This window comes from Dryobates pubescens, chromosome Z (assembly GCF_014839835.1).
Source record: "Dryobates pubescens isolate bDryPub1 chromosome Z, bDryPub1.pri, whole genome shotgun sequence".
NCBI classification, from domain to species: Eukaryota; Metazoa; Chordata; class Aves; order Piciformes; family Picidae; genus Dryobates; species Dryobates pubescens.
The window spans coordinates 76,536,828-76,559,943 of NC_071657.1; the positions used below are offsets into that span (position 1 = coordinate 76,536,828).

At 46.4% G+C, this 23,116-nt stretch overlaps 1 protein-coding gene across 1 annotated transcript in view; it reads right to left on the minus strand.

Moving 5' to 3' along the window:
• The window catches only part of FAM172A (family with sequence similarity 172 member A), a 385,390-nt gene that overhangs the window by 114,425 nt on the left and 247,849 nt on the right, over positions 1–23,116 (minus strand). The window lies entirely within an intron of this gene.

Genomic DNA, 23,116 nt, shown 5'->3' on the forward strand with positions numbered 1-23,116 from the left:
GTATAGGAAAAAAAAGGGGGGGGGGGGGAAGGAAAGAGCAATACAGGTTCAATACTTGACTTCACTTGTTTTAAAGTTTATACAAATCCTAACAGCTCCAGAAACACAGAAAAAGACCTAATATTTTTGATAAAAGAAATAATACTAACTTTTAACTGACTGAACTATTCAGTCCTATTATTTTCCATGTGGCTTGACAATTCTAGGATTAAAGGTGTCATAGTGAAAAAATGGAAGATTCCCTGAGGACACCTTTTACAAGCTTCTCCAAGTTCCTATTTCTGTGCTTCAGGGAAGCTGGTACCTGTGGTTCACTGTAAGCTACTCATGACTATCATCTACTAATTTTCAGTAGATTGCTGTAGTTTTTCTGATGTACAATCTTACTTTGACTTTTTTTTTTTTCCCCTCTCCCCTTTTTCTATCCAATTTAGCTACCTTGCACTGCCACCATGCTCCCCAAATTCTTTGTGCTCTCTCTTAATACATATGCTTACCCAGTTAACATTTTCAGGATGTTAAAGAGCCTCTGTTGTTGCAAATGACAGTATGACTAAATAATATTATTAGTTTTAAACCCAATTAAAGGATTGCTGGAAAAAAAAAAGGAAAAAAAAGAAAAAGGCAACACAAGAGAGGGCTGACAAGAGATGCTGTGGAATTCAGCACTGCTCTGCAAGATAAAAGGGACTGGGAAAGAATAGTTTGATATCAAAGAGAGACAAAAAGGTTTTAATCTCCTGACACGAGTGACCCTAATTTGTAACACTGGATCAAAGAAAGTATAATGAATTATACTTATAAAACCAGCATTTTGCAACTAGTGTCTCTACCACAGTGTAAGTCACACTAAAAATGATTCTTTCCTCAGCTTTTTTTTTGGGGGGGGGGTATAACTGGTAACACACACAACATTTCTGAGGCTGGGCATTCTTTGTTCAAGCTGTCAACTGTCTTATCAGTAGACAAGGAACGGCTCTAGAAGAGACTTTTACAACTGGGATATAAAAGAAGTTTCCTGTTTTGCATCAAAACCCCCCAAATAAACAACCTGAACCCAGGTGTTTGATACCTTATTCATACCTCATGCAAACCACCTCCTAGTTTCTTCTAAGTGTAGTATGTAAGGGTTGATGGTTGGACTTGATGATCTTAGGGAGTCTTTTCCAACGTAAACAACTGCATGATTCACGGAATCATGAAGGTTGGAGAAGACCCCTAAGGTCATCAAGTCCAACTATCAAACCAACACCACCATGGCCACTAAACCACATACCCAGGTGCTATGTCTATACATTGTTTGAACACCTCCAGGGATGGGGACTCCCCCATTTCCCTGGGCAGCCTGTGCCAATGCCTGACCAGCCTTGCAGTAAGGAAATTTTTCCGAATATCCAACAACCTAAAGCTCCGCTGGTGCGACCTGAGGCAATTTCCTCTCATCCTGTCACAGAAATAAACCCCTTGGACAAACATTCATAGTGCCAGCTGCACAAATGACCAATCTCAGTTCTCCCTGCTGGTTTTTTTTGGGTGATGGGTGGATGGGATTTTTTGTTTGTTTGTTTAAATGATGCCTATTTTAAAATCAGTATAATTGAATCAATATTCTTGAGAAAAAAATGTTCACTGCTCTTGGTCAGGTAGTGTCAATGCAGAGCATTCCAGACAAAATCAGGAACAGTGTCTTTGGAAATGCAGGAATTACCTGAGAGCAAGAAGGCCAACGGGCTCCTAGCATGCATTAGGAAGAGTGTGGCCAGCAGGTTGAGGGAGCTTCTCCTCCCCCTCTACCGTACCAAAAGAGGCCACATCTGGAGTACTGAGTCTAGTTCTGGGCTCCCCAGTTCAAGGAGACAGGGAACCACTGGAGAGAGTCCAGTGGAGGCTGTGAAGCTACTGAGTGGCCTGGAGCATCTCTGTGAGGAGGAATGGCTGAGAGCCCTGAGGCTGTTGAGCCTGGAGAAGAGCAGCCCCAGAGGGGATCAGAGCAATGCTCAGCAAGAGCTAAAGGAGCTGTGGGGGGCAAGAGGTTGGGGCCAGGCTCTGCTCAGTGGTGCCCAGGGACAGGAAAAGGTGTGAGTGGGCTGGAGGCCTGGAGCAGGCTGCCCAGAGAGCTTGTGGTCTCCTTCTTTGGAGAGATTCCAACCTCCCTGGCCATTGTGATCCTGGGCAAGTTGCTGTGGGTGCCCTGCTTTAGCGGGAGCTTTGGACTGGATGATCTCCAGAGGTGCCTTCCAATGCTGGTATTCTGTGACATGACACAGGAATTCAGCAGAGCTTTGTACATCATAGGGAAGTGCATTGGAATAAACTCTTCAGAGTAATCTTTCTTCATGGGAAGTCTTTCCAGACATGCAATTTCTTCCACCATTTACCCTCCTGTGTGATATATCTGTCCTGTGAGGGACATCTACAATCCAGAATGTTTGGAGGATGGGACACAACAGGTACATGAGTACAGGATAAAACCACACATTTAGGACAAATATAATATTTTTTTCCTCTTTTATCTTGTCTTTTCTCTTTTTTTCTTTTCTTTTCTTTTCTTTCTTTTCTTTTCTTTTCTTTTTTTTTTTCTTTTCTTTTCTTTTTTCTTTTCTCCTTTAACCTTTCCTTTCCTTTCCTTTCCTTTCCTTTCCTTTCCTTTCCTTTCCTTTCCTTTCCTTTCCTTTCCTTTCCTTTCCTTTCCTTTCCTTTCCTTTCCTTTCCTTTCCTTTCCTTTCCTTTCCTTTCCTTTCCTTTCCTTTCCTTTCCTTTCCTTCCCTTTCCTTCCCTTCCCTTCCCTTCCCTTCCCTTCCCTTCCCTTCCCTTCCCTTCCCTTCCCTTCCCTTCCCTTCCCTTCCCTTTTTCCTTTCCTTTTCTTTTTCCTTCCCCTTCCCTTTCCCCTTCCCCTTTCCCTTTTCTCTTTCCCTTTTCTCCTTCCTTTTTCTCCTTCCCTTTCCTTTCTTGTATCAGCCACCAACTGCTTGACCTTAACAGGTAGCAGCAGCCTCCTTCTCTAAACAGGGTAGCATTTGCAGAATGACCTGCAGGGCTGAATGTCCTTCTAGGAGTTGTCAGGAGCTTGTACTACCAGGTTTAACCAGGTAAAACCAGCACCACTGGACCCTCCATTCCACAAACTTGCCATAAGAGTGGGTCTGAAATCCCACCAGAAAAAAAACCCACCAAAAGTTCTCTGAAAGACAGTGTCTAAACCCCTGAGCTGTAAGCCACACACTTGCAGCTTGCACTGAACCCTGCTGTACGTTGAATGCGTTACAGAAACACACCATAGGTACTGATACTCCTCTACCAACACTGTGATTTAATCGGGCAAAGGAGCAAAAATACCATTGTCCTTGAAGCACACCTACCTACCAATTACTCAGAGCTATTACATGCTGGGGGAAGCTTAAAATTGTCACCAGCTCGTTGTGTTCCAGCATGACTTCCTCCATGAAGGGCTGGTCTTCAGAAGTACTGCTAATGACCAGCAAGTAGAAAAAAACTCCATACTTTCTGCTTTGGAAAAGCAGCTTTTTCTCTAGCTATTGTGTCCTACATTTCACTGTTGAAAACTTGCCACCTAGTTCATCTAAGAACATCAGTTTTTCCTTCATATCACAAGGAAATGAAGTTCTCTTCTCCCTTTACAGACCTAGTTCAGGTTTGCTGTTCTCAGCTTCACATGGAAGAACTGGCTCCACTGATCAACACCTCTTTCTACTCTTTCTTCACATGGTTTTCAAATCATGTAATATAGGGAAATAATATGCAACACCCAACATAGAATCACAGAATGGTTTGGGTTGGAGAGGACCATTAAAGGTCGTCTAGTCCAGCCCCCCTGAAGTGATCTTTAACTAGGCATGCTTCTGGTGCCTGCTGCTCAGCTTTCTGGTTGCCTGTCTCTTCAGAAAGATCTGCAAAGAGACCAATGCTGATAATGGCAGGGTTTTTTTGCTAACTCAGCTACAGTGTTTGAGACAGGATAAGGGCGCCTGGATAGAGCAGCAAAGAGGGATGGAAGGGATTAACTGAGCTTCAGTTACAGATTTCTCTGTAGAAGTAATAACTTTAGGTAGGCATCCATGTCCTCATGAGCCATCTTGGAAAGAAAATAGACAAAAACAATACATAAAGTGGAAAAAGGCTCAAGGGTATAACCTTCACTTACACAGGAGGTCTGGTGTGTCCATCTTTAAGTGACAGAGAAATGTCACAACAGAGCATGTCAAACCCAGGACACTTAACTTCTGCCATAGCATCTTGAGCTCTCTGCTACAACAGGACATTAACTGATAATAACAACCAAAGAGAACAGACCCAGGTGATGGTCAAGCAGCAAACCCTCCTATCAGGGATAATTTATCTCACTACAAGATGGGTTTGTGGGTGTGGTGCAGAGGGACATGGTTTAGTGGTGACCTGGCAGTGCTGGGTTAATGGCTGGACTTGATCTAAAAGGTCTCTTCCAAACAAAATGATTCTGTGATTGTATGAAACCTTTAGGCTTTTTGGCCACAGAAGCGTCAATACTCAGTAAATGCTTCAGATGTAATGGACTGATAGCTCAGATCTAATGGGTTGATAATAAAAACATGTTTATCTTTTGTAAAGTTGCTTTGAATATCCATAGATTTTAAAAATTAAGAGACCACAACAAAATTGTTAAGCATATTAACATTCATCACTAATGAGACACCCAGCTGCCACTCTTATTTGATACAGAATCACAGAATCATCACAGTATCACAATATCACCAAGGTTGGACCTCGAGGATCATCAAATCCAACCTGTCACCACAGACCTCATGACTAGACCATGGCACCAAGTGCCACATCCAATCTCCTCTTGAACACCTCCAGGGATGGTGACTCCAACACCTCACTGGGCAGCACATTCCAATGACTAATGACTCTCTCAGTGAAGAACTTTCTCCTCACCTCGAGCCTACACTTCCGCTGGTGCAGCTTGAGACTATGTCCCCTTGTTCTGGTGCTGGTTGCCTGGGAGAAGAGACCAACCCCTTCCTGGCCACAACCACTTTTCAGGTAGTTGTAGAGGGCAATGAGGTCTCCCCTGAGCTTCCTCTTCTCCAGGCTAAACAACCCCAGCTCCCTCAGCCTCTCCTCACAGGGCTGTGCTCAAGGCCTCTCCCCAGCCTTGTTGCCCTTCTCTGGACACGTTCAAGTGTCTCAATGTCCTTCTTAAACTGAGGGGCCCAGAACTGGACACAGGACTCAAGGTGCGGCCTAACCAGTGCAGAGTACAGGGGCACAATGACCTCCTTGCTCCTGCTGGCCACACTGTTCCTAATGCAGGCCAGGATGCCATTGGCCTTCTTGGCCACCTGGGCACACTGCTGGCTCATATTTAGGCGGCTCAGCACCCCCAGGTCCCTCTTTGTTTGGCAGCTCTCCAGCCACTCTGACCCCAGCCTGTATCTCTGCATGGGGTTGCCGTGGCCAAAGTGCAGCACCTGGCACTTGGACTTATTAAATGCCATCCCATTGGGACTCTGCCCATCTGTCCAGTCAGTCAAGGTCCCTCTGCAGAGCCTTTCCACCCTCTAACTGACCAACATCTGCTCCTAACTTGGTGTCATCTGCAAACTTGCTGATGACTGACTCAACCCCCTCATCCAGATCATCAATGAAGATGTTAAAGAGGATGGGGCCCAGTACTGATCCCTGCGGCGCGCCACTGGTGACTGGCTGCCAGCTGGATGTGGCACCATTCACCACCATTCTCTGCGCTGGGCCCTCCAGCCAGTTCCTACCCAGCACAGAGTGTTGCGGTCCAAGCCATGAGCTGACAGCTTAGACAGCAGTTTGCTGTGGGGTATGGTGTCAAAGGCCTTGCTGAAGTCCAGGTAGACCACATCCACAGGCCTCCCCACGTCCACCACATGGGTCACCTGATCATAGAAGGAGATCAGGTTGGAGAGGCAGGACCTGCCCCTCCTAAATCCATGTTGGCTGGACCCGAGCCCTAGAAGAGAATGTTAAGGGCTGGAAGGGACCTCAAAAGCTCATCCAGTCCAACCCCCCTGCCCAAGCAGGATCACCTAGAGCTTGTCGCACAGGAACACACAGGTGGGTCTTGCACATCTCCAGAAAGGGAGACTCCACAACCCCTCTGGGCAGCCTGTTCCAGTGTTCTGTCATAATCAAAAGGGATACATTTTCCCCTCATGTTTCCATGGAACGTCCTATGTCTCGGCTTTCACCACCGCCCCTTGTGCTGGCATTGGGCATCACCCCAGCAGAGCCTGGCTCCATCCTCCTGTCACTCACCCTGCACATCTTTATCAACGTGAATGAGGTCACCTCTCAGGCTCCTGTTCTCCAATCTACAGAGCCCTCAGCTCCCTCAGTCTCTCCTCATAAGGAAGATGTTCCACTCCCATCATCATTTTCATGGTTCTACAAATACAAATACAGTACTGCACCAAATTCCAAGGGAAAGATGCTATGGGAAGTGCTCATGCCCCTGTATTGGGCACTGGTGAGGGCACACCTTGAATACTGGGTTCAGTTTTGGGGCTCTCACTCCAAGAAGAACATTGAGGGGCTGGAGCAGGTACAGAGAAGGACAATGAAAGTGGGTAAGGGTCTGGAGAACAGGGCTGGGGAGGAGCTGCTGAGGGATCTGGGGTTGTTTAGCCTGAAGAAAAGGAGGCTCATTGCTCTCTGCAACTCCCTGAAAGAAGGTTGCAGTGAGGTTGGGGTTTAGTCTCTTTTTCTTACTCTCAGGTGATAGGAGAGCAAATGGCCTGAAATTGTGCCAGGGGAAGTTTGGGATGGAGATGAGGAACAATTTCTTTGCTGCGAGAGTGGTCAGGCATTGGAACTGGCTGCCCAGGGAGGTGGTGGAGTCCCCATCCCTGGAGGTCTTCATGAACTGTGTGGACATTGGGACATATTTCAGTAGTGGTGTTGGGCTGATGGTCAGAGGTCTTGGAGATCTTTTCCAACTGGAACACCTCTATGATTCTATGATCCCAGAAGTGTTAAATAAAAATCCTGCCCTCTCACAACCCATTTCTGGCATGTGATTTCCTCTCTCTTCCCATCTACCACCGATTCTGCAACTATTCCAGAGTTCATCTCACGCCCTTCTGATCCCCTGGAATTTCAACTTCATTTCACTTCTGGAAATGATTGAGGACACTTGGACAGGGGCTTCCAGTTCAGAAAGGAATTCAGCCTGCACACGCCAAAACCTCTTTAAGAGATGCAAACCAGTGTGAGGCAACCAGAGACAATGGAGGACTTGCGTCAAAATTGCATTGCTCCAAGCCAAATGGATGTTGTACATATGGCCATTCAAACCTAGCACATACCATCCAAGCACCATGCCAGAGCTGAATGGCAAGGGAAGCAGATGAAAGGTTTCTTTAAAAGATCAACAGAAAGTAAACACTTGGGGGGCTTTTTTAAGAGTTCAGCTCTGGGGCCCCCAACAAAAGAAGGACATGGATTTAATGGAGCTGATCTAGGCGAGGCCACAAAGGTGATCAGAGGGCTGGAGCACCTTCCTAGAGGGGACAGGCTGAGGGATTTGGGGCTGTTCAGCCTGTGAGGCTGGAAGGCTCCATCCAGGAAGACCTTACAGCTGTATTTCAGTATTTGAAGAGGACCTACAGAAAGCCTGGGGAGGGGCTGTTTAGAAGGGTCTGTGGGGATACGACAAGGGGCAATGGTTTGAAACTGAGCAGGGGAGATTTAGGTTGGATGTTAGGAGGAAGTTCTTTACAATGTGAGTAGTAAAATACTGGAACAGGTTGCTTAGAAATGTGGTGGAGGCCCTATCCCCAGAGATATTGAAAGTCAAACTTGATGGGACCCTGAGTAACCTGCTCTAGATGAGATGTCCCTGCTGACTGCAGTGGGATTGGACAAGCTGACATTCAAGGGTCCCTTCCAATCTAATGCATTCTATGGTTCTATGATTATTAATTTTTCCAATCCGTTTTTCCTCATTCCTTATTGCAAGCAACTCAGGAGAGGAAGAATCCCCCAAGTATTAAGTGATGGAGGTTGATTTGGTTGTACGAGATCATAAAACTAAAAGAATCATGTTTTAACTATTAACTTCAGCCTTCTCAGAAATCTGGATTTTTAGCCATTTCAAAATTGTTAGAATAGGCATAAAGTGTATGGAATCAGCACTGCAAAGGGTACCCAAAGTGTAACTGGGCAATGGAGCTGATGAGGGGTTTGGAGAGCACATCTTAAGAGGAGAGGCTGAGGGAGCTGGCATGGTTTAGGCTGAGGAAAAAGAGGCTAAGACCACATTGCTCTCTACAGCTACCTGAAAGGAGGCTGGAGCAAGATGGGGTCAGTCTCTACTTCCAAGTCACTAGAAATAGGACAAGAGGAAGTGGCCTCAAGTTCTTCCAGGGCAGATCTAGGTTGGGTATTAGGAAAAAATTCCTTGCTGCAAGGGTGGTCAGGCATTGGAGCAGGCTGCTTAGGGAAGCGGTGTAGTCCCATCCCTGGAAGTGTTTGAAGAATGAGCAGATGTGGCACTTTGTGACATGGTCTAGTGGTCATGGAGATGTTGGATAGAAGGTTGGATGTGATCATCTTAGGGGGCTTTTCCAACCTTACTGATTCTCTGATTCTACGATATTAATGGATTTTCACAGTATCACAGTATCACAGTAACTAAGGTTGGAAGAGACCCCAAGGATCATCAAGTCCAACCTGTTCCAACAGACCTCACAACTAGATCATAGCACCAAGCGCCACGTCCAATCTCCCCTTGAACACCTCCAGGGACGGCGACTCCACCACCTCCCTGGGCAGCCCATTCCAATGACGAATGACTCGCTCAGTGAAGAACTTTTTCCTCACCTCGAGTCTAAACCTCCCCTGACACAACTTGAGACTGTGTCCCCTTGTTCTGGTGCTGGTTGCCTGGGAGAAGAGACCAACCCCCACCTGGCTACAACCACCCTTCAGGTAGTTGTAGAGGGCAACTAATTTTCATGCTTGCAGCATCAAACCTTTTGAGTCCCCATTTAGCACATGGATGCTTTCATTTGATGAGAGCTATGCTATAAAATATATACACCAAATATATATTTTGTCATCTATTCTAACTAGTGCACACACACTAAATATACTGCACATGTAATACATGTAAGATGCTGTCTTATGTGGACATATTACAGATAATAATAAAAGCATCAACCTTTTGTCATTATACAGTGATGATAATTGTGTAATATAAACTTACTGAGGGTTGCCACCTGACCTTACAGACAGTTTAGCAGTAGAACACTTACTAAATTGGCCAATAAATGGGTAATTATTATGTATGAATTTAAGGAATGCATTTTTAGGGGTTTCAAGTCCTTGCTCATTTAAGTGACAGAGCTGAGTACTTCTGCTAACAGGTAATTGGTGTTTTCCCTTCCGAAGTGAAGGAACACATTTTCAACCACTGGCACAGCAAGGACTTTCAGAAGGATGCCTGAATGCTTTCTGCCTGGTTGCAGTGAACACAGGTCTGTGACTTGCAACCAGGCATCACAAGGTCCAGTGGGGGTTTGGAATCTCTCCAGGGAAGGAACTCCACAACCTCTCTGGGCAGCCTGCTCCATGCCTCCAGCACCCTCATGCAAAAGAGGTTTCTCTTCCTGTTCATATGGAACCTGCTGGGTTCCAGCTTGTGCCCCTTGCCCCTTGTCCTGTTCCTGGGCACTACTGACAAGAGTCTGTCCCCATTCTCTTGCCCCACTCAGGCCCTTTAGCTCTTGCTGAGCATTGATCAGATCTCCAAATGTCAGTCTGCTCTTCCCCAGGCTCAACAGCCCCAGGGCACTCAGCCTTTCCTCCTCACAGAGATACATAGAATACATACATACATACATAGAATAAACCAAGTTGGAAGAGACCTTCAAGATCATCGCGTCCAACCCAATGCTCTAGGTCCCTGAATGGTAGCACTTCAAGTCCTTCCTCAGTGGAGAAAGACACCTCTTCACCATGAAGCACATATCTGTGTCTGCCACTGGGGTTCACAAGACCTTTCACTGTTTCCTGGATAGAATTCCTGGATTTCTGAAACACTCTCAAGTTGGTTTGTTGGTTGTGGTTTTTTTTGCACATCTTAAAACAGAATTAGATCCTCAAGTCTTCATAAAATATTCTTCTTTAGGGATTAGAATTACCAAGGAACTACGCTTGAAGAGCACAGAGCAAAGATAATAAACAACCCAAAGTTAAACTAGTTTCCATTTTCAATTAGCAACAAGAATAAATTTCCCTAAATGAATGCAAAAATGTGATAAAATCCCTGCAGCAGACAAAGCATCTGATACACACCAGCTTTAAAACAGTAGAAGAAAACATCTGCAGATACAATCACAGAACCACCACAGCCAAGTACCTCCTGATTATTTTGTTCAAAGATCTACTGGGTGTTGCAACTGTGACAGCTTTCTACAGAGACAAGACACACTGCAACAGGAATAATAACGTGTGAGCGTTATCAGAGCAGATTGCTATAGGCCATCTGGAGCCTAGGACTTGGCATCATAAAATCATAAAGGTTGGAAGAAACCTCTAAGATCATTGAGTCAAACCCAGCACCACCAGGTCACTGCTAAACCATGTCCCTCAGCACCACATCGACACTACTTTGCATTCCCTCCAGGGGTGGGGACTCCACCACTGCCCTGGGTAGGCTGGGCCAGCTCTTGACAGTCCATTAGGGGAAGAAATTGTTCTTTTGTGTCCATCCTAAACCTCCTCTGGCAAAACTTGAAGGCTTTCCTCTCATCCTATTTCTTGTTCCTTGGGAGAAGACAACAACACAAACCTCACTGCAAACTCCTCTCATGGAGTTGTAGAGACCAATGAGGTCTCCTCTCAGCCTACTTTTCTTCAGACCTAACCACACCAGTTCCATCAGCTGCTTCTCACCAGCCCTGTTCTTCAGACCCTTCACCAGCTTCTTTGCCCTTCTCTGGACACACTCCAGCCCCTTCAATGTCCTTCATGGAGTGAGGGGCCCAAAATTGAACACACTCATGGTGTGTCCTCACCAGTGTTGAGTATAGAGACATGACCCTGGCCCTACTGGTCACACTATTGCTGATCCAGGCCAGGATACTGGTGGCCTTCTTGGCCGCCTGGCCACATCCTCACACATGTTTAGACAGTTGTCACCCAGCACTCCCAGGCCCTTTTCTGCTGGGCAGTTTTCGGCCATTCTACCCCAAGCCTGAAGCATTCATGGGGTAGCTGTGAATCTAGTGCAGGACCCAGCACTTGGACTTCTTCAGCCTCATGCCGTTCATGTCAGCCCATTGATGCAGCCTGACTAGATCCCTCTGTAGAGCCTCCCCCACTTCAAGCAGATCAACACTCCCACCCAACTTGGTGTCATCTGCCAACATGCTTGTCACAGCTCATACAACAAACCAGTTTTGTTGCAGAACTTCTGGAAACTTCCACACATACTTTACACTGGGTGGGTCTGGGTTCCTAAACCCAAGAATGATTAGAAAAGCATTTAATTTTAAAATCACTCAAGATTAAGAAGAGCACAGGGGCCATCTGCCTCATATGTAGCTCAGCAAAAAAAAACCAAACCAACCAAAAAGCACCCAACAAAATCCTCCCTGTACACAAAGTTCCACTGGCAATATTTTGTGAAGAGTGCAAATGCAGCTCACAGATCACAGTATAAAGGCCTCAGGCTTTGGCTTTTATATTAAAACTTTAAACTTAATAATGCAGTTCTGCTGCTTTCTTGTCCCTAGTGTCTTATGGCAGAGAACTTACAGGAGAAAAGCCTTTGAGGACCTCTAATAACTTAAAGAACTGTTTGGGTTGAAAAAGGCCTCTAAGATCATCAATTCCAGCCTTCAACCCAACACCACCACTGGCATTAAACCATGTTCCCATGTGCCATGGCCACAAGTTTCTTGAATACCTCCCTGGGCAGACTGTTCCAATGCCTGACCACTCTTGCAACAAAGAAATTGTTCCTTATCTCCAACCTAAACCTCCCCTTGCACAATTTCAGGCCATTTCCTTTCCTTCTATCACCTGACACTAGGGAGAATAGACCACCCTCTACTTCATTGTAACCATTTTTCAGGGAGTTGTGGAGAGCAATGAGGTCTCCCTTCAGCTTCCTCTTCTTCAGACTAAACAACCCCAGGTCCCTTAATTGCTCCTCACCAGCCCTGCTCTCCAGACTCTTCACCAGCTTTGTTGCCTTTCTCTGGACATGCTCAAGCCCCTCAGTGTCCTTCTTGGAGTGACGGGCCCAAAACTGAACCTGTGAGTAGGGATGCTGGCTCATCTTGCTTCCCAACCTCCCAGTCTAGTAAGAACAGAGCCTAACAGTTGAATAGTAGGCCTATCATGTAGCATGAAGTGGTATGATGCCATGTGGGTAAAAATCTTTGAATGGACCTGCAACATCTCACAAACAACAGCCCAAACCAAAGCACGCTGGGGGAAGAGGCACACCGGAGCACAGTGTTGGCATTCTGCAGCTAATTTCCTTGTAGACCAAGAATGTGTGTTAGACAAAAAGCTCAAGTGGAGGTTGACCTTCTTGCTCTCCACAACCCCCTGAAAGGAGGCTGGAGTGAGGTGGAGGTTGGTCTCTTCTCTCTAGTAACAGCAGTAGGACAAGACAAAACAAGTTGTGCCATGGGAGGTTTAGGTTGGACATGAGGAACAATTTCTTCCCCAAAAGGGTTGTAAAGACCTGGTCCAGGCTGCCCAGGGAAGTGGTGGAGTCCCCATCCCTGGAGGGGTTTAAAAAGTGTGTAGCTGTGGTGCTGAAGAACGTGGCTTAGTGGTGACTCGCCAGTGATAGATTAATGGTTGGCCTTGAGGCTCTTAAAGGTCTCTTCCAGACAAACCAGTTCTGTGATTCTGTGATTCACCTAAAGCAAACAAAATCCCTTTTTTTTTTTTAAATGCATCTCAAGATATTTCAGCAGCTAAGGCTGCAGAAATATTTGCCTTTGGGCTGCTGGAGAATCGTCATAGCGAGGAAAGGAGATTTGGAGCCCCTGGGTCTGGTTGGAGTCAGCCAGTTGGTATCCCCTGCTGAGAGCAGGAGTCTGCTGCTCCAAAACTGGAGATCTGAGCTGGGGACATCTCTGTACATCTCACTGAGATTAGAATAAAAATTTTGAAGAGTCAGCAGCTTTCACCTATCTCACCCAGGAAAAGGAAGTGAAGCTTGATCAGGTTAATGCTCCTGTGCTGCTGACTGCAGCAGGGAGATGCTGGCTTGCCTTTAACAGACAAGCTCAGAAATGGTTTGATCTTAGGAATGTGGAGCTTCATGAGGGCCAATTTATGCTGCCAGGAAGTGGTCTGAATTAGCATGTGCAGTATTTGGCACAGCTAATGCTGAAGAGCATCTGATGCTCAAGCCAAGATGTTTGAAGGTAGTTTGGGCATGTCCACCACAGCACATGAGCCAGAGGAAAATCCTGTTTCTGAAAGATTCACGTGGTGTTATGGTGTTAATTTTGAATCCACAGTTAGCTTGGACTTGGGTAGTGAAAAAGATGTTATGAGAGCAACCTTCAGCACAGCAGAAGATCCTTTGCTGCTCTGGCTTTACCATGTGTCTGTGTCAGCAGCATCCTCTTAATAGAGATGCAAGAGGGTTTTTTTCTGGCAGGAGGCTGCATCACCTCTCCAAATGACATGAGCTCAGCCAGCAAGAGCATTCCTCTGTTGGAATAGCTACTCAAAACCTGCTCTAGAGGTTTTGCTAACATAGTTGTCTTGGCTGGGGTGGAGAAAGATTTTGTCAAGCTTTTTAGCTGATAGATCTTTGCCAGTAAAACCTTATGCTGTAGGTCACAGCTTTGCTTCTTCTTAATTCACCTGGATTTCTGAAGCACTGGATGGCTGTTTGGGTGCCATGGCTAGTTGGAAATGAGATAATAAAATAAAACTAAATTAAATTAAATGAAATAAAACAAAAATAGATTAAAAAAACCTTCTAAACTAAACTAAAAAAAACAAACAACCCAACAAATTAAATAGTTCAATGAACAATGGTCTTAGACTGATGGTTGGAATAAATGATCTTTTAGTCTGGAGAAGACTGAGAGGGGATCTCATCACTGTGTATAAATAACTGAGGGGTGGGTGGAGGGGGCCAAGCTCTTTCGGCTGGTGCACAGCAACAAGGCAAGAAACAACAGGTTCAAGTTTGAACATAGAAGGTTTCACCTCAACATGAGGAGAAACTGCTTTACAGTGAGGGTCACAGAACACTGGAATAGGCTGTCCAGGGAGGTGGTGGACTCTCCTTCTCTGGAGACTTTCAAAACCCACCTGGATGCATTCCTGTGCAGACTACCCTAAGTGATCCTGCTCTGGCAGTGGGGTTAGACTGGATGATCTCTGGAGGTCCCTTCCAACCTCTAATATACTGTGATACTGTCATCTTAGAGATCTTTTCCAACCCAAATAATTCTATAATTATATGAAAATAAAATAAACCAAACCAAATCAAATAAAATCAAATCAAACCAACAAACCCAAACCATTCCAGGTCAGGTTGTTTGGCACTCTGAGCAACCTGCCCTAGTTGCAGATATCCTTGCTTGAAAGGTCCCTTCCAACCCAAATCATTCTATGGATCTATGAAAACTATCGGTAAAGTACCTTAACTGGAATCAGGTAGGCCCATGACTGAATGCTTACAGTGCTGCACCATCAAGAAAGGCCAAGAACTATGTGAACTAGGAAGCAGAGGTGTCTGTGTTTGAAACTGGGAGTGTTCTCAGCCTCTTGCCCCAGAGTTGTCAGCCCGGGCTCCATTTCCATGAAGACCTACACAGCCCTAGTCAGCTCCAGACATGGGCAAATCACAATCATAATTCAGAAGACACTTCCTTGTTTGAACAGGTAGTGTGTCAGACTTTCAGCCTGATCTTGCACCCATCAAGGCCAGTGTAGCAGCATTTAAGAGCAGTAGTTGGTGCACAGTTGATGGTGACACACAGCTGACTGCCCTGGTTTGAGCTGGACCAAAACTAATTCTGCTCAGTGCTACTCAGTTCCCAGCTCAGGCTCTGCCCACTGAGGCACTTTCTGCAGCTCAGGGCAGGTTTGCAGTCAGGGGCTACTTCTAGCTGGTGGAGAGAGATCCTGCCAAGGGCTGGGTGAAGAAAGGCTCTGGCTTGGACTTGCTTCTGAGCACACCAAGGACACTGCCACAGCTTCTGCCTCACCGTGCAGGGCAGGCAGAGGTGGAGGCTGTGGGGAGGAGCAGACAGGACAAGTGACCTTCAACTACCCAACAAGGGATTGCAGCCCATGGATGGCACCTGCCAGAAAAAGCTGAGGAATCACCAGGGTCAAGTCTCTTCTCTCCTGGCTGTCATCCCAGGAGGACGCTGTCCCTTCTGCCCTCCAACCCAATCCATGTGTTCCTGAATCCAGTTCCAGAATCCAGCTCCTTAATCTGGTTCACACCTGCTGCTGTCCTGTCCGGGACTTCCCCATTGCCTGACCCCCACATCAGTGGTGCCAACGGTGCCATCACTGCCATCAGGGTCTGGGTTCCATAATGGTTTGCATCTCTTAATTTCCATTTCAGGGGACTGTTCTTCTTTCCATTCCAGCTGGTTTAGTTCCTTTCCCAAACCTTATTCCTTTCTTTCCCTTTCTGTTTCCTTTGTGAAGGGAGAAGGCCTCTGGCACTCACCTGGTGGCCAACCCAGCCCATCATACTGCAGCGAGATGCCAAAGTGCTGCCAGAGACCTCCTCTCTGTGAGCAAATTATTTGCTGAGGTTTCAAACATAGGAATTTTCACATAGGCATAGGAAGTTTCACGTAAATACGAGGAAAAAATTTTCACGGTGAGAGTAAGAGAGCACTGGAACAGGCTGCCCAGAGAGGCTGTGGAGTCTCCCTCTCTGGAGATACTCAAAACTTGCCTGGATGCATTCCTGTGTAATCTGGTGTAGGTGATCCTGCTCTGGCAGGGGGGTTGGACTGGATGAGCTTTTCAGGTCACTTCCAGCCCCTGAAATTCTGTGATTCTGTGAAACCCCACCAGTTTTGTTGCTTGTTGATGGGAGCTGCGGGAAGCTCCAGACTAGGGAGGAGCAGGGTCTTAGAGTGCAGAGAGATGATTGAGCTACGATGACTCCTCCAGTTGCCTCCTGTCAGACTCACCGTGGTAGCTTGCAGCTTGTATAGGCTCCTGTGAAAGGGTGGCAGCAGAAAGAAGGAAAGAAGCTGGGTTGTTGATGCTGCTACCAACCTCGGCCATCTGGTCCACTCCATCTGAGGGATGCGACTGCTCCAGGGCAGAGACATTCATCTGCTCCTCAGTCAGGCTCTGCACCGACACCGCTTTCAGCCCCGGGGCTTTGAACCTGGTCAACATTTCTGAGGTTGTTTCTCTGGGTGATTTCAGATCATTTAGGAAGTGGGGCTGGAGAGAAATAAGCCCTTTTGACACCAAGGAAAAAGTTCTTCTCAGAGCAGCTTGGAGCTGAACATCTTTTAAATGGCAGTAGACCAGTTTTGCTGTACTTAACTAACTACATGTTGTAGTTTGAGCTGGGTGCCCCCCTGGTGCATTCACTTCCTGTGTCCAGAAGTCCAGCCCAGAGGGATGGACACAGGAAATTGTGTATTTCCTACCATAATTCTTTGCACCACTATAAGATCCAGTGCGGAGTCTGGCACTTCCTCTTTCCTTCCCTCTCCGAGACTTGGTAACTGGGGGAGAGATCTCCCGGCCATGGGCCTGATTGGGCCCAAGGCCACAGGGGGATGGGCAGTCTCAGGCCTGGCCAGCTGAGACTAGCCCAGCAGAGGGAGGGGGAAGAAGGAGCCCTGGGGGTTTTGCATGCACCCTCAGGTGGGGATGGGATCTTTCTTTGTCACTGCGCTTTGGGTTTTCTGTAACATTCACTGCTTTCTATTTAAACTTTCATCACTTTTGCAATCCGTTTGTCTGAGTCGTTATTTCTGCCTGTGGTGGGGAGGGGATCTGCCCCAACCCATTACACTACAGAATCACAGAATTGTCAGGGTTGGAAGGGACCTCAAGGATCAGCCAGTTCCAACCCCCCTGCCATGGGCAGGGACACCTCACAGCACATCAGGCTGCTCAGAGTCACATCCAGACTGGCCTTAAAAATCCTCAGAAATGAGGCTTCCACCACCTCCCTGGGCAACCTGTGCCAGTGTCTCACCACCCTCATGGGGAATTTCTTCCTAATATCCAATATGAATTGAGCCACTTCTAGTTTTGCTACATTCCTCCCAGTCCTATCACTACCTGACACCCTAAAAAGTCCCTCCCCAGCTTTCTTGTAGCCCCCATCAGATACTGGAAGGCCACAAGAAGGTCTCCTCAGAGCCTTCTCTTCTCCAGACTGAACAGCCCCAGATCCCTCAGTCTGTCTCCACAACAGAGGTGCTCCAGCCCTCTGATCATCCCCATGGCCCCTCTCCAGACACAATCCAGCACCTCCAGATCCTTCTTGTAACAGAGGCTCCAGAACTGGACATGGTACTCCAGGTGGGCTCTCACCAGAGTGGAGTAAAGGGGGAGAATCACCTCCCTCAGCCTGTTGGCTATGCTTCTCTTGATGCAGCCCAGGCTCTGGCTGGCTTTCTGAGCACAAGGAATGGATGAATAAAACTAATGATTTATGTTGGGCTCCTCTTTTGTATTGTGTAGGATAAAAGTTCTCAAAGCCCCTGAATCAGAATCTGTAGGTTCTTGGTGTTTTATATACTCAGATAAAGTTAAACAAAACACGGCGTTCTTAAATCTTTGTGATGACAAACTAGTTGAAATAAACTGCTCCTGAAAGGCAGTGTGTAACAGAACTATTATTGCACACAGGGCTTGAAAATGAACTGATACAAAGGGTTGGAGTCTTGTTTTGATATTTTACCATCAGGAAGGTAATGATTCATATCTAATGAAAAACGTGGCCCAGAGTAAGTTATGGAAGTAATTTTTCCCCATGTTTTAATAAATGTGTAAATCCACAACTCATGTCTATAAGAGAACAATCTTATTAGTGAAATGAATGTGAAACAATCAGGTAAATAACTGTTCTTACATGTTAAGTATCAAACACAACGGGGTAAAATGGCTTTACTTCCACATTGCTTCACTTGGAATGGTACACGGCAAACTTTTATTACGGCTTTATGCAAATCTCACACTGGTGGATTTTTCAGGGATAGAAATCAGGGTCCTTGCACTTTGTTTTATGCCTAGAGTGTTTTGGTTTATACCTACAGCATTTTATTTTATACCCAGAATATTTTATTTCAGACCCAGAGTACTTTATTTGGTACCTAGAGAAACACAGAGAAATGCTCTGACTGAACATCCAGAAAAGCAAAACTTTCACAGACCTTTGCACATTGGGGCACATGGACCAAGCCTTTAAGAGGTTGCCCTTGTTTTATCAATACACAGAGATGTCAGCCTGTGTATTAGTTTTTATTGACAGGCCAAACTTGGGAAAAAAAAAAACACAAAAACAAAGCCCCAAAACAAATCCAAGCCCACAGAAAATGATAAAAGCTGAGTGTGAAGCTCAGCACCTCGCAGATGGACACAGAGCTTAACACTGTTGTTATTTAAACACAGGCAGCTGGATTTCCATTTCAGCCAGGGGATAAGACAACACTGACTCTTCCTGTCCTTTGAAGCCTCAGCTTCAACTCCTGCAACCTCTGAGTAACTTCAGGAAGGAAAAGTCTCTCCACAGGCAAGGTCTCTGAGCAAGAGGGTATGTAAACTGAAACTTTTGGGGTCACACAAACTCATACAGATAATTCTCTTTCTTGCTAGGCAATGGCAAAACGTGATTTATTGTTGCAGGCATCCAAATGAGAGGAGGAGCACCTTCCCTCTTCTTTCCCATTACTATGCAACTGCCACATGCATGCCCCTTCACCAAAACCCACATGCATGTGTGGCAGAAAGCCAAATTACAACAAGCAGACCACAAGAGGATAGAATCACAGAACCCCAGGATGCTGGGGTTGGAAGGGACCTCTGGAGATCATCCAGTCCACCCCACCAGCAGCAGCAGCCACAGCAGCTTGCCCAGGATCACAATGGCCAGCTGGGTTTGGAATCTCTCCACACAAGGGGACTCCACAAGCTCTCTGGGCAGACTGCTCCAGGCCTCCAGCACCCTCATGCCAAAGAAATTTCTCCTTCTGTTCAGATGGAACCTCCTGGGTTCCAGTTTGTGCCCACTGCCCCTTTTCCTGTCACTGGGCATCACTGAGAAGAGTCTGGCCCTATCCTCTTGCCCTGCTGCTCTTTAAATATTGATAAACTTTTGCAAGATGTCTTCAAACTCTGATAAAAATAATAAAATAGATGGAGAAATAGAAGGCTTTTTTTATCAGGACTGGCCAAGGTTTTCCACCCACTTTAGATAGGGAAGTAGTAGCAAGCCCAAAAAGGTTCCATAGTAGAGGAAATTTTTCCTGAAGAAGGGCTTTGTGAAGCAGCCTGGAGAATGTATAACTTATCTAATATGACACATAGAATCATAGAATGGAAGGGACTCTGAAGATCACCCAGTCCAACCCCCCTGCCAGAGAAGGATCACCCCAGGGAGGTCACACAGGAATGCATACAGGAGGGTCTTGAGATCTTTCAGTTCAGAGTTCAGAACAGAGTCTCATCAACTGTAACCACCAGGCACAGCTGTGTTGGCAAATGAGGCCCAGGCCCTCCAAGCTCTGGAGAATACCAGGTGTGCACCTGCTCTGCATCAGGCCTGGAAAGCGCCACAGCACTGCCACGACACACAACTTCCACCTCAGCAACCCTGGACATGGAAACAGGGAGGGAACTGGGCTAGAAATAGAAATGGGTAGATTCAGATTGGATGTTAGGAAGAAGTTCTTCACCATGAGGGTGGTGAGACACTGGTTGCCCAGGGAGGTTGTAGAAGGCTGGATGTGGCTCTGAGCAACCTGATCTAGTGTGAGGTGTTGGAACTGGGTGATGCTTGAGGTCCCTTCCAACCCTAACAATTCTATGATTCTATGCTGTCTCACTGTCATGAAGTCATCCTCTCACTGTCATGAAGTCATCCACTCATCCCTTCTGCTGATCTTGGATTAACCTGGTCATCAGCTTGCTCAGGACATTTATCGCTAAGTAAAGCTCCAGAAGACCTATGTGCTTCTTGCTCTGCCATCACCCTCAGCATGAGACTGCTCGTCAGATACCACAAATCATCTTCCATTGCTTATGACATTAGTCAGAGAAGTGATGCCAGGTAGTGATGAGTCAACAGAAGAATGAGGAGTGCCATTTCTTTAGGGTAATGAGTGCTGTCATGCTTCTGTGTCAGGACAACGGATGTTGTACAAAAGCACTCAAAAACCCCAGTTTCCCAGGTAGGAAGCTACTAATTTATCACAGGCAGTCCTTCTTTGGTGAAATAACCTGAATTCTCCTACTCAGCAAGCTTCAAAGAGAGACTCTGGTACATGAAGAGCAGCACATTTGTTATGAAATGGAGAAATTGTCCTGAAAATTTTGCATCAGTTTCTGCTTCTGGTGGTTTCACCCAGGCTGCCAGACCAAGATTTTTCTGTTGCTATCAGCCAAGCCACACTGGTTCATTCTTGAAACCAGGGTACACCACTGGATAAACTGGGATGGCATGGAGAGCACTGAGCAACCCTCCCCTCTCACCACAGGAGGAGCCAGCTGGCAGAGCTGCTGTAGTGAAATGTCTGTGGTCCACCGGGTAGGATCTGAAGAAAGAGCAGCTGTTTGCCCTGTGAGCATGGGACCTCCAGATTGCTCATCAGGATGCCCAGAACCATGAAGAACACTCAGCCAGCCACCCCTGCCCTAAAGCACAAGAGATGACCGCTAAAATTCTGCACTCACTCTCCGAAGTTGCTGCTGTGCTTTGCAAAGAAGTCCTGCTGTGGGTTTAGCTAGTTGCCCATCTTTTTAAGCTGAGAGCTCATAATTTTCAACTTAAGAAGTCCCACTTAAAAGAGACACCACCAAACACACAAAAAAACCAAACCACCAAAAAAACCCCAAACCAAACCCAAACTCCAAACCCCACAAATTCACAGATATCGTAGATGGCAAAAGACACTCTGTGAAATCTGCAAATTCTGGCCCTCATCAATCAAAAATTCAAAACGTGAAAAAGACTGGATAAGGCAGAAGAGCCAGTCCCTCTCTCCCACAGCATTTCATGCCTGCTTTTTTTTGTGTGTTATCTATCTACCAAATGATAAGCTCCTTGAAAGAGAACCACTTGCCTTTTGTTTGGTCCTGAACACACAGTTGGAAGTTCAAGCATCTAGCACACAGAGCTGATTCCTGTATGCTCTTTGCCTAATTTTAAAATAAGCTAAACAGAATATACATAATAGCCATTTAGTCAGATCAAAGGCAGCTGGAGCCACCCCTGGTGTTTATTTCCAAACCATTACACATCACTAGCAAGATATTCCCCATGACCCTCTGATCTTGCGAGGTTCATAAGCAATGCTTAAAACTAAAAGCAACTGTGAGCTTTACTTCTGCTCCTTTTCCTCCAAACTCCTCTTCAGGGATGAAAAATACCAGGATAACTTTTCTATGTCTTTATTTCACCATCACAGCTTCCCCAGGGCAAGTCCTGCTCAGCAACTCCCTACCACAAGGAGTCTGGCTGTATCTTACCACTAGTTTCATAGATTCCTAGAATGGTTTGGTTTGGAGGGGACCTTACAGATCATCCTGTCCCAACTCCCCTGCAGGGACACCTTCCACTAGACCAGGTTGCTCAAAGCCTGATTGAAAGTCATCAGGTAACTGGACGATGACCAGGTACTGTCCACAGCTCTCATCCCTGGGAGCCTCAATCACAAAATTATCAGGGTTGTAAGGGACCCCAAGGATCATCTAGTTCCAACCCCTCACACTAGATCAGGTTTCCCAGAGCCACATCCAGCCTGGCCTTAAAAACCTCCTCGTCTGTCCTCTTGTAAAGACAAGGCCCTGGTCATATCTCCAGCACTTGGACAGATAAGTCCACTCACCAGACCTCAACAATCTGAAGGCTTCTGCACACTTCGGGAGAGATGCAACACTGCAGCACATCAGTTTTCAACATACTTAAAAACATATATAGTGGTAAATCAGTTCCATCCATATGCACACATTTACAGTCATGCAAAAGTCCTTTTAATCTGCACCAGAAGAAATCTTACACCAGGACAAATGCCCTGTTGGGAGGTTACCTCAGTTTAACTAAATTCCTTTCTAAACTACTGATTGAACTCATGAAACACCTGAAGCACAGACAAACTTTACTCTGCTGAGCCCATCCTGAATCTGCCTGCTCCTAACCTTGGAGCAAAGGACCTGGGCTAACTGCAGGAACAAAACAGCTTCCTTCATGGAAAGGGAGTTAAGGTTCACACCAGGCTTGAAAGGAAGCTTTCCTGAGCTCAACAACAGCTGTGCTGCTGATGTTTTCTGTTTATTTTTTTCCCCTTTCCCTGTAACCTTTGTGTGAACTTCAGAAATGAATGGCTTTGGCTTACAGACCTGCGCTCCTGGACCAAACAACCCCGTGAAGCTGCCAGTCCCTTTCACCCTCACCCCTTGTATTTCTAACCTTAGACCCTGCCCCACTAATGGAGTCAGAGGTGCAGGTGCAAGCTTGAGGAAAACATTATGAACAGCCCACAAAACACCCTGGTGCTAGGATATGGAGAGACATTGATCCTACACAAGGTGGGACAGCTTGACCTTTCTGGTGGGACACAGCAGCTGCTTTGAGTCCCATGGATCTCTGAGACATCTGACACCAAAGCATTGTTAAGGTGTGGATGGTGTATTTTGGAACAGAAATTGCAGAATCCCAGCATAGTGGAGGTTGGAAGGGACCTCTGGGGATCATGTAGTCCAACAACCCTGCTAAAGGAGGCCTTTGAGCCTGCAGAAGAGCAACCTGAGATCTGCAGATCTTCTCAATGCTCAGCAAGTGCTGAAAGGCTTGTGGGGGGCAAGAGGCTGGTGCCAGACTCTTGTCAGTGGTGCCCAGGGGCGGGAAAAGAGGCAAAGGGCACAAACGGGAACCCAG